At 37.5% G+C, this 12,500-nt stretch overlaps 1 protein-coding gene and 1 non-coding gene across 3 annotated transcripts in view; both read left to right on the top strand.

Annotated features, from left to right (window-relative positions):
• LOC149134979 (potassium channel subfamily K member 1-like) overlaps nucleotides 1–12,500 on the top strand; it is a 116,076-nt gene that overhangs the window by 24,601 nt on the left and 78,975 nt on the right. The gene's annotated exons all lie outside the window — the stretch shown is intronic.
• On the top strand, nucleotides 2,916–3,022 carry LOC128248218 (U6 spliceosomal RNA). Its single transcript, XR_008264507.1, has one exon. It is a non-coding gene; the product is annotated as a U6 spliceosomal RNA (small nuclear RNA).

The following is a 12,500-nucleotide window of genomic DNA, read 5'->3' on the forward strand; positions in this document are numbered from 1 at the left end:
TGTTTTTTTTCTCTCTTTTTTTTTTTATCAGTGGCAATAATGGTTACTAAAATGGTATTTCAGTAATAAGCTTACGAAGGAGCCTCTATATGGTTGCTTGACTCGTTAGAAATAGCAGCTTACTGTTGTTAAAAAAAAAAAAACAGACATGCTTGATAATGTGATTCTGAGTTTCTTACAGGAGGGTCATGGTTGGAATGCTTCTGATCTGTTTGATCAGGTTGACCTGGGGCTAAACAACACCAGCAACAGTAACTACAATAACTTCTAATCTATCTATGATCAGCAAACTAATACTGTCTCTTCCGCTACTGTCACCGCTTAACCACCACCACAACCATCACCGCTATTACTACTAAAACTATCTCTATAACAACCACCACAATTACTATAATTAAGGCAGTGAGCTGGCAGAATCATTAGCATGCCGGACGAAATGCTTAGCAGTATTTCTTCTGCCACTACGTTCTGAGTTCAAATTCCACCAAGGTTGACTTTGTTTTTCATCCGTTTAGGGTCAATAAATTAAGTACCAGTTGCATAATGGGTTGATCTGATGGACCGCCCCCCCCCTCTCCCAAATGTTATGGCCTTGTGCTTATAATAGAAAGGAATTACTATCATTGGTATTACTACTACCACCACTACAACTACCAATACTGTTAATAACTAGCAACACTACAACCATCAATACTACCACAAAACAACCAACACTACTATAACAACCACTGCTACTACAACCACCACCACAACAACTACCTCTCCTACTAATGCAGTTACCACCACTTCCACTACTGCAGCTACTACTATTACCACTATCACCACCACCACCACTACTACTACTACTACTGTAGGAGGTTCGTTAACAATGAAATGAACATAGGTATAGGTATTCAATTAATCGTTCGTTTAATAATTCTTTCAGTCTTTCATTCATTCAGTTCATTCTCGGATTCTCATTCATGTAAATGATGTAGCCATATGGTGATGGCGGCGGAGGTGGTGGCAGTTGGTCACGATGACACCGACGATAATCATGATGATGACGACGATCACAGTGATGGTGATGACGACGACAAAAGTGATGACAACAGCAACGATGATGATGATGATGATGATGATGATTATGATGGTGATGATGGGGAAAGTGATGAATAGATGATGGTGGTGCTGTTCATGATAATCAAAATGATGGTAGTAACACTAATGAGGATGATGATGATGGTTGATGATGACGATGATGGTTGATGATGATGATGATGGTTGATGATGATGATGACAAAGTTCAGGTTAGTGATAAGATGATGCTGGCAGGGATGATAGTATGGGGGGGGAGGGGTGTTGAAGATGATAATGAGCTTTTCTCTACTATTTTTATACTGTGCACCGGGTGCAGCTTCTATTCACATGTGCATCTAAGTCAGAGGAGCAAGTTGACAGACAGACAGACAAACAGATAGACAGACAGACAGACAGACAAACAAACAGATAGATAGATAGATAGATAGATAGATAGATAGATAGACACAGACAGGCAGACAGACAGGCAGGCGGACAGACAGACATAGATAGGTAGATAGGTAGGTAGATAGATAGATAGATAGAGAGACAGTTAGATCGATAGAGGAACATTTAGATAGATAGATAGACAGACAGACAGATAGGCTGAGAGATAAACAGTTAGATATATAGATATGGATAAATGGATTGATAAATATCAATGTATAGATTAATATCTGAATGAATAAACAGACAGAGGTAGGTAAGTGGTTAGATGGGTAGCTTGCTAGATAGGTAGGGTGGTTGGAAGGTAAGCTGGTATGTATGTTGCTAGAAAGTTAATTGTATAGGTGAGCGGTAGCAAGATGTGTGTTTGTGTGTGTGTGGTTATTTTTGAAAAAATTGTAAGATAAATATAAACTAAAGTGGTTTTCCTGAATTTATTCAGCTTTATTATTTCATTTTATATATATATATATATATATGTGTGTGTGTGTGTGTATATGTATACTCACAAACACACACACACACACATATATATACATACATACATATATATATATATATATATATATATATATATATATATATATATATATTCTTTTACTTGTTTCAGTCAATTGACTGTGGCCATACTGGCACCACCCCTAGTCGAACAAATCAATCCCAAGAATTATTCTTTGTAAACCTAGTACTCTATTGGTCTCTTTCACTGAACCACTAGGTTATGGGGATGGAAACACACCAACATTGGTTGTCAAGCAATGGTGGGGGGACAAACACAGACACACAAAAACATATATGTATATATATGATGGCCTTCTTTCAGTTTCTGTCTACCAAATCCACTCACAAGGCTTTGGCCAGGCCAAGGTTATAGAAGACACTTGATTGAGGTGCCATGCAGTGGGACTGAACCTGGAACCATGTGGTTGGGAAGCAAGCTTCTTACCACACAGACACTCCTATAAATATATATATATATTATACTATATAAATACACACACACACAGATGCGCACGTCCACACACACACACACACACACACACACACATACACACACACATACACACACAACATACAACACACACATGTCATCATTATCATCGTCATCATGCTTTAGCGTCTACCTTCCCTGCCTGCATGGGTTGCATCTTTGCAAGCAATGCCTGCTTTGGTATGGCTTCTATGCTTGAATGTCCTTCCTAATGCCAACCACTTTACAGAGTGTATTGGATGCTTTTTCTTTTCATGGTATCAGCACTAGTAAGGTTGCCATGTAGCCCTCAAAACTAAGATCCCCTTCAAGTTAATGAGTTACAGTAGAGAGAGAGGCAACTTTATACTAGGAGGTGAGAGGTTTAAGTATTAAAGAAGGGGCCAGAACAGGTTATTTGCTGTGTATAAACTACATGGTACTTGCTTTGGCAGTACATATACTAAAATTGGAACGATACAGAAAAGATTATCATGGCCCCTGCGCAAGGATAACAAGTAAATTCGTGAAGCATTCCATATTTTTTAAGGCGGCGAGCTGGCAGAAATGTTAGCATGCCGGACAAGATGCTTAGCGGTATTTCATCTGCCGTTACGTTCTGAGTTCAAATTCCGCCAAGGTCAACTTTGCCTTTCATCTTTTCGGGGGTCGATAATTTAAGTACCAGATACACACTGGGGTCGATGTAATCGACATAACCCCTTTGTTTGTCCTTGTTTGTCCCCTCTATGTTTAGCCCCTTGCGGGCAATAAAGAAATAAGAAACTACATGGTTACTCACATTTTAGAAGAGAAGACTGGAATCACTTGGGTGAAATTGGAATGAAAATAAAATAGCAGTTATGAGGTGTTCAGAGTGGACCCTCGAGGTAGAATGTAAAGAGAAATGGGAACAGAAGTATGGGGGATATGTGTGTGTGTAGAGGGTGCAAAAGTGTAAGGGGTTAGTGAGGGATGGTTAGAGATGAGGAATGGATGAGGAAGCGAGTATAATGAATAAAAAACTATGGTTGAGAAGTGGTTGACGATATACATTGGAAGGGAGATAGGAAGAGTGGGTAGGGAATGACCGTAGATATTGAGCAGATTTAAGGGATGGATGTAGTGAATGGTAGACAAGGTGAAGGGGTGATTGATGATACATATGAGTTTGGGGAAGGCAGGGATACAGGTGATGACAGTTTGAAAAGGGGTGAAGAACAACAAAATAGAAATAATAATTCAGTAGACAGGGGAATGATGAAAGAAAGGGAGATGACATATTCTTTTCTACTCTGGGCACAGGCCCGAAATTTTGGGGGAAGGGGCCAATTGATTAAATCGACTGCAGTATGCAACTGATACTTAATTTATCACCCCCCCCCCCCCCGCGAAAGGATGAAAGGCAAAGTTAACCTCAGTAGAATTTGAACTCAGAACATAAAGACAGGTGAAAAACCACTAAGCATTTCACCCGCTGACGTTTCTACCAGCTCGCCGCCTTTGGGGGAGATGACATATTGGTGGGTAGATTGCACAGTGGATGTCTTTCAGTTTCCATCCACCAAATTCACTCACAAGACTTTGGTCAGCTCGAGACTATAGGAGAAAACTCTTGCGTATAGTGCCATACAAAAGGACTGAACTTGGAACCATGTGGTTGGGAAGCAAAGTTCTTCTCACACATCCAGGTCTGTGCCTACATATATTTAGAGAGAGAGAATATGGGGGAGAGAGAGGGGGGGGGGGGTAAAAATGCTGAGAAATTGATAAATGCAGATATACAGATATTGCTAGACAAACTGGCTTTCAAGTGGATGAATGAGAAGATAGATCGAAAGAGTAAGAGAAAAAGAGAAAGAAATAGAGAGAAAGAGGAAGGGAGTGAGGATGCTGGTGAGTATAAAAGTATGGATGACCAGAAGTCAATAATTGGATTTTTAATTTCTGCTGACATGGGCAATTAAACATTAGCCTCCTAAGAAGATTTAATCATCCATTTTCCTACTAGCAATTTAGTCAAGGGTGTTGCCATGGACTGCTGCACATCTCAGCATAAACTGGATATCTTGTGTGTAAAAGACAGCTATTTCTTTGATTTTTTCAGTGTATTTCAGGCATCTACTGTCAATAAATATTCAAGGTAGGTGGTAGGCATTATTGAAGTTAATTATCAGCCAAGGATCATATCACTATCAGATGTCATCATCGTCATCATCATCATTATCATTGTCATCATCATTGCTGTTGTTGTTGCTGCCACTGCCTCTGCTGCTACCACCACCTGCAGCACCAGCACCACATACAGATATGTATGCATGTGTGTGTTTATGGGTGGGGTTGTCTTCTTGTCTTCACATCACATACTAATTGCAAACTAATATCACGGTCACACAAGTAATGCTGGTTGTTTGCAGTCTTCCATAAAAAAACTTGTCTCGACTAAGGGACAATACTACCTGCTTAGAAACAGGTGAGGGTTGGCAACAGGAAGAGCATCCAGCAAATCTATCTCACTGGATCCTGTCTAACCCAAACAAACATGGAAAAGTAAACATTAATGCTGCTCCTATTGTACTTTCCTCTCATCATTACCATTCATTTCTTCATCACTTAGGCTTCTTACTCTGAAAAGAGGCTGGCAAACAAGCAGAGATGTGGTGTTGTGATATACCTTTAATCTGTCAAGGACATGTCTATGTCTCTAGTGCTGTTGTTATGGAAATGTACCTGGTACATTCTATAGAGTGTGAGGTTGTGAGGGCCCTATTTAAGTCTTGTTGAAGATATGACACCTTACCTGTACTGGTGCCACGAGAAAAGCACCTAGCACATTCTGTTAAAAGTCTGTAGCGTTAGGAAGGGCATCCAGTTACAGAGACCAAAGTAAAACAGAAACAGAAATGAGATAAGTTTTCCTCATCCTGATTTGTGTAGGAAAACAGTGACTCCAACTGTGAGGATCCATGCAGCCCATGCAACCTGTGCCACTTTGAAGAGCAAGCATAAAACGATGATGATGATGTTGATGATGGTAGTGATGATGATGATGATGACGACAACGGCGATCATCATCATCATCCTCATCACGTGTGTGTGTGTGTGTGTGTAAGCCTACATAATAGACATTCAAACATGGTAAATGTTTATGGTTTATGTACTGGGGTTGATGTAATCGACTTAATCCCTTTGTCTGTCCTTGTTTGTCCCCTCTATGTTTAGCCCCTTATGGGCAATAAAAAAATAGAAAACTGAAAGAAGCCCATCATGTGTGTGTGTGTGTATGCATATATTTGTGTATCTGTGTTTGTCCCCACCACCATCACTTGACAACCGATGTTGGTTTGTTTATGTCCCCATAACTTAGCAGTTCGTCAAAAGCGACCGATAGAATAAGTACTAGGCTTACTAAGAATAAGTCCTGGGGTTGATTTTCTGAACTAAAGGCAGTGGTCCAGCATGGCCACAGTCGAATGATTGAAACAAGTAAAAGAATAAAAGAATATATATTTACTGCATCAGTTTTCAAGCTGTGTGCTTTGACTCATCAATGTTCTGCAAGGTGAAGCTAGGTGCACTATGAAAATAAAAATAAATATATTTGTAAAATATGAATAACACAAACTAATATTCTAAATATAAAGTATTTCTAACTATGTTTCCTTTATTGATTAAAGACCTAAGTATTTAATAATTTCCTGCTGTTTGAATTTATTTATATTTAGAGGCTAAAATATATAAATATCTTTTTTTAATACATGTTTTGATTTTATGCACTAAGTGCACCAACATATTTTTATTTTCTCTAAAATGCTTTACAAATGATAATAATAAAAAAAATTGGGACCCATTCATCTATAGGAATGAATAAAAGTTGAGCAAGTTCTGTGTATGTATACATGAACAAAAATATGAAAACAAACATAAACACTGTTATGTATACATCTTGGTAGAATCACATTTGAATTTTTCATACAGCTGTTTGTAAATGTAGACACACATACATGCAGACCTATATGTGTGCATATATGTGCCTGTGTATGTGTGTGTATACATACACATTCATGTGTGTGTGTGTGTGTGTGTGTGTGTGTGTGTGTATGTCACGCCATTCGTTTTTCTTGTGATCAACCTCTTGGTGCTTCAATTCTCATAATGTTTTGTTTGGTATAAGGAGAGATCACAGTGGACAGCAGTATTTAAAGTGAGACCTAGAGAACATACAGAAGGATGATGGCTTCAGGATCTCTTGACACATTCCCTGGGCCATACTGACTTTATTGTTGCTGTGTACACTCCAGCTTAGTTACACCTAAGTCTCTGATATTTTACACTATGAGAATCTCTCTTGAGGGAAGAGAATGTCGTTGTTTAAGTTTAGTCGCTTTTTCAAAGACGATAAGGTCAAAAATTTTCTTGTTTAGCAGCATGCTTTTTGCTTTTGTGCATGTGTGCATCCTGCAAATCACATCACATAAATTGGGTTGGAATTTTTTTTCTGTCACATAATCCTTTAATGACTTTTCTGGAGCTTAGAGTTATTTGTTGTGTGGTTAAGAAACATGGGGTTTCAGTTTCAATCCCACTGTGTGGTACCTTGAGTAAGTGTTTTCTACTATAGTCTCATGCTGACTAAAGCTTTGTGTGTGGATTTGTTGGTTGGAAACTAAAAGAAACTGATTGTAAATATGTACATATATATGTATGTATGTATGTATGTATAGATGTGTGTGTGTGAGACCCTGTCTTGATATCCCATAATCATTGTAAACAAGTGGCTCCATCATACAAGTTATGTCATTTGTTTCCAATCTTCCATGAAAAACATATCTGACCATGGGGAAGTACTACTTTGCTTAGAAACAAGTGAGGGTTGTTTAAGGTGGTGAGGTGGCAGAATCGTTAGGACGCCAGGCGAAATGCTTAGCAGTATTTCATCTGTCTTTACGTTTGAGTTCAAATTCCAACGAGGTCAACTTTGCCTTTCATCCTTTCGGGGTCGATAAATTAAGTACCAGTTACGCACTGGGGACGATATAATCGACTTAATCCCTTTGTCTGTCCTTGTTTGTCCCCTCTGTGTTTAGCCCCTTGTGGGCAATAAAGAAATAGGAAACAAGTGAGGGTTGGCAGTAGAGAAGGCATCCAGCTTTAAAAAAATCTGCCTTTGTGAATGACCCATACAAAGAAGTAGACGTTAAAACGATGATGATAAAGATGATATATATATATATGTATGTATATATGTATATATGTATCACAGCGACTCTTGGTACATCAACTGAAGCATATAAAATCAAAACCTCATAATTGCAACAGAGTACATATAGCATGTATGCACTTTGTTTCCAGCAGTCTCATAAAATTATGAATTCTGATTAGTACTTGTTAAACAGCAGCAACAAGTACTGATCAATGCTGAGATTGATTAAATCTGTTATACTCCTTTTATATAAATGTGATATGTAGTGGTAATGTAAGAAATGGTTGTTAAAGTGAGCCAATATAAGAACCTTTATATGGACAGCTGGTCAGCTAGAAATAGCTGTCAAACTCCATGAAATCACTCTTGTCTGTGCATGTGTTATGATTTAAACCAGGTTACTCATGACTGAACATGACCTTTCCAAGGACATATGGGATAATCTCTTTTATTTCTCATCTACCATCTTGTGTAATGTAGGTCTACAAAGATTAATCTGTGGAAGACTTCAGTCATAGCTGGATTACTGTGATTGATCTGGACTAACCTAGGGCTAAACAACAACAAAAACAATCTTGTACCCTACCCTCTCTAATATTAAAATTTTGGTGCATTAGCAGTATTTTGCTTCTATTATTTTATATATTCTAGAATATATCTGTAGGTTTTTAGCCAATACTGTGTTAAAGAAAGCTTGTTTTTGTATAGGGTTTCTTTGTAGACATTAAAAGAACTCTCAGCTAGGCTAGTTTCAGTACTGTGTTGGAATTTTATCAGCAACTGAGTACCCTCTACAACTATTCTCAATGACACTGAATATACTCATTTGTATGACATAACACATTCTTAACAGCGAGATGAATTTAAAAATTACTGCTTTGTTATTGGAATTTAGTCTTAATAGTATATGAAGACAAGATGGTTACAAATGTCATGTATATACAGTATTGGCTAAAATCTATAGATACAATCTGTAGGACTTAAGAGCACTTAACCCATCTAAAGCAATATGCAAATAAAACCTTCAAAGCAGTTATTGATACTTGGCCATCAGATGATCTTTCCTAGTGACATCAAGTACTTAACACTAGAAACTGTGCCCCTAAAGGCTAGTGTTCCTTTTCAGAGCCAGAAAATACATTAGCGTTGATCAGCTGCTGACTCTCTACAAAGATCAAATCAGGCCTACAATGGGAGTACTTCTTACATATGTGGAATAGTGTTGCTGCACCACACATGAAATCCAAAACTACATCCAAAAGAAAACCATATGGCTAATTGGCAAAAACTCTCTCTGTCCAATAGATTTCAAATTCTAGCCTGCAGTTGTGCTCACTCTAACTGTTTTATTGCTTCTATAACAACTCCTAATTAGCATTACAACCCTACTAGGTGGCTTGGAGAACCACATTTCACTCATACATTCTGTTTTGATATGTTTCTTTTCATGACTGAATGCTCATCCTAAAACCAATCAGTTTATACCAATCACTTTCTATTGTATCATGGCATCAATATTACAGAAGTTATCACATCCTCAACTAGATTAGACTGCAGGGTCCTCTCAATTCTGTCATTGTTCAATTGCTTATCACACTGCAGTGTGTGTGTGACAGCCAATTAATACTACCGAATGGTTTTATTCCAGCAATGGAGAAGTAAAATTAGCAATCATCAGATATAGCTAAATGGAAAAGTATATTCAGTTTGCATGAAACTATTCAGTAACATTAATTTGCTGTCATGAGAAGTAATGATAATATACAACCTCTATTACCTAATATATAAGTACCTGTCTTTTTTTCTGACTCATGAAAATATATTTTACACACATACACACACATTTAATAAATATATATATATATAGGAGCAGGAGTGGCTGTGTGGTAAGTAGCTTGCTTACCAACAACATGGTTCCGGGTTCAGTCCCACTGTGTGGCACCTTGGGCAAGTGTCTTCTACTATAGCCTCGGGCCGACCAAAGCCTTGTGAGTGGATTTGGTAGACGGAAACTGAAAGAAACCCGTCGTATGTATGTATATGTATATATGTATATGTTTGTGTGTCTGTATTTGTGCCCCCAACATCACTTGACAACCGATGCTGGTGTGTTTATGTCCCCGTAACTTAGCGGTTTGGCAAAAGAGACCGATAGAATAAGTACCAGGCTTACAATGAATAAGTCCAGGGGGTCGATTTGCTCGACTAAAGGCGGTGCTCCAGCATGGCCACAGTCAAATGACTGAAACAAGTAAAAGAGTATATATATATAATGAATACATTCACTACATATGTTTAATAAGTATACACCCAGCTTCACTTGGTAAAAAATCCCTCTGGCACAACCACAGAACCTCCTTCACTACAGAACAAACCAAGGAATAACTGATTCATTGAGATTTTTCATACTTAATACTATAATATATTTGTGCACTTATTACCAAGGAGATCTGGCATGGCTATCTACCTTTGCCTGTACTTCTACTAGTTTGTGTGATACACATGCATTAAACACCTGTATATTTCTCCTCTCTCTCTTTCTCTCTCTCTTCTTTCTCTCTTCCTTTTCTTTGCTTCATTCATTCAATCGTCTTTTCTGTCATTCGATTTACATGGCACTTTCAGACTTTTCTTCAATTTTTATGGCAACTACTTTCATTTCTTTTCTTCTCTCTTACTTTCATATCATTATAAAACTTCAATGTTTGTGTGTGTGTGTGTGTGTGTGTGTAAATATATATATATTTGTATATAAATATATATATATGAATATGTATTCACAAAGATACACACACATATACATACATGATATACATACATGATATACATACATGATATACATACATGATATACATACATGATATACATACATGATATACATACATACATACATGCATATTGTTCATGCTTTCCATGCTAGCATGGGTTGGACAATTTGACTGAGGACTGGTGAACCAGATGGCTACACCAGGCTCCAATCTGATTTGGCAGAGTTTCTACAGCTGGATGCCCTTCCTAACGTCACACGAAGGCCAGTCAGGCGGTACTGGCAATGGTCACACTCGAAATGGTGTATTTTATGTGTCACTTGCACAGGAGCCAGCCCAGCGGCACTGATATATATTTATATATATATATATATATATAACAATTAGAAAATGGAGGATAATATGCTGAACCCAACTACTTGCAGACAATGTATCCCGTTGAATTCATTAATTTAATTCATAGCAAAAGTAACAAAAAAAAGAAGACAGAAAAAGAAAGAAAGAACCAAAGCACAGGTGTCTATGGCAGACTATGTTATTTTGCCAACCTGGTTTACATATAGAAGTACAAAGTACATAAGGAATTAGAGGATGAACAGAAGTTTAATCTTACAGCTGTTTCGGCCTAGTTTTAGCAAGCCCCATTCTATCCGAATATTTCTTGCCGGAGTGATTATCGGATGACATTTTGAAATGGGGTTACATGCCCGAACCGCTAGGCCTCTTCAGAGATTCACAAAGGGTTTCATACAAATGTAGAGCAAGAGGTAAAAACAGAGGTGTGGTAGAGACCAGAAGAAAAACAACAGCAAAAATAAGATAGAAATAAAAATAAAAAATAGAATTAAAATCAGGATCAAAATAAAAATAAGGGTACAGCAGGAAAAAAAAAAATAATAATAATAAAGAATACATAAATGAAAAATGAAGGTATAGCATGTGGGACATGCAAAAATATAAAAAAGATATATGTCAAAAAACCCTTAAAAATACAAGGCACACAAAGAGCCTACAAACATTATAAATAGGTAGCTATAGACACTCCAATGCATATATATATGTGTGGGTTCGTGTGCACAACCTTACTCGGATGTCCCCTTACTCCCATGTGTGCATATACAAGTTTTTATAAGCAAACATTCCACCACATACGTTGTTTGTGGCATCAGTGCTATTAGCCGTATCTAGAAAGCTGTAAGTGTTTTTTAGAAAGGAAGTTTTGTTGAGTGTGTGTGTCATTTCTATATATATTGGAAGGTTCTATGTAGAAGTTGATTTTATACAAGTTATTGATGTTCTAGTAGCAATAACAGTGATGATGAGGATGATGGTGACAACAACAACAACAATAATATGCCAAACTTTCAAACTTACCCTCCCAGCAGTATACTGGATAGATACTATCCCTTAGTGGGTTGAACCCCCAACCCCTAACTCTCTCATGTTATATATATATATATATATATATATATATATATATATATATATATAATCATCATAATCATCTTCATCATTTAATATCTGAGTTTCATGTTGGCATGGGTGTGCATGTGTCTGTGTGTGTGTATTATTAGCATCATCATAATTTAACATCCATTAACCATGCTGGCATGGGTTGGATGTTTTGAGAGGAGCTGATGATCCAAAAGGCTGCACCAAGCTCCAATGTCTGATTTGGCATGGTTTCTACATCTGGATTCCCTTCTTAATACCAAACACTTTACAGAGTGTGCTGGATATATTTTACATACCACCAGCACTAGTGAGGTGACCAGATAACTCACAAGACGAGACCCCCACCCTTCACTGAGGGTGTGTAAGATTGAGGGAGGAGAGTTTATGCCAGATGATGAGATAAAGTGACAAGTACAGGCATCTAGATACAGGAGTGATACAGGGTTACTTCATTTAGAAAAGAGGGGTAAGATGGTGGTGAAGCATTTAATTTTTTTTATTGAAATTAAATCCTCTACATGTATTGAGCATGCTTCTCATTCATGCAACATAAACCAATGTATATATACAGAGAGAGAGATATACATATATAGATATA

This window comes from Octopus bimaculoides, chromosome 6 (assembly GCF_046866305.1).
Source record: "Octopus bimaculoides isolate indiv1 chromosome 6, ASM4686630v1, whole genome shotgun sequence".
NCBI classification, from domain to species: domain Eukaryota; kingdom Metazoa; phylum Mollusca; class Cephalopoda; order Octopoda; family Octopodidae; genus Octopus; species Octopus bimaculoides.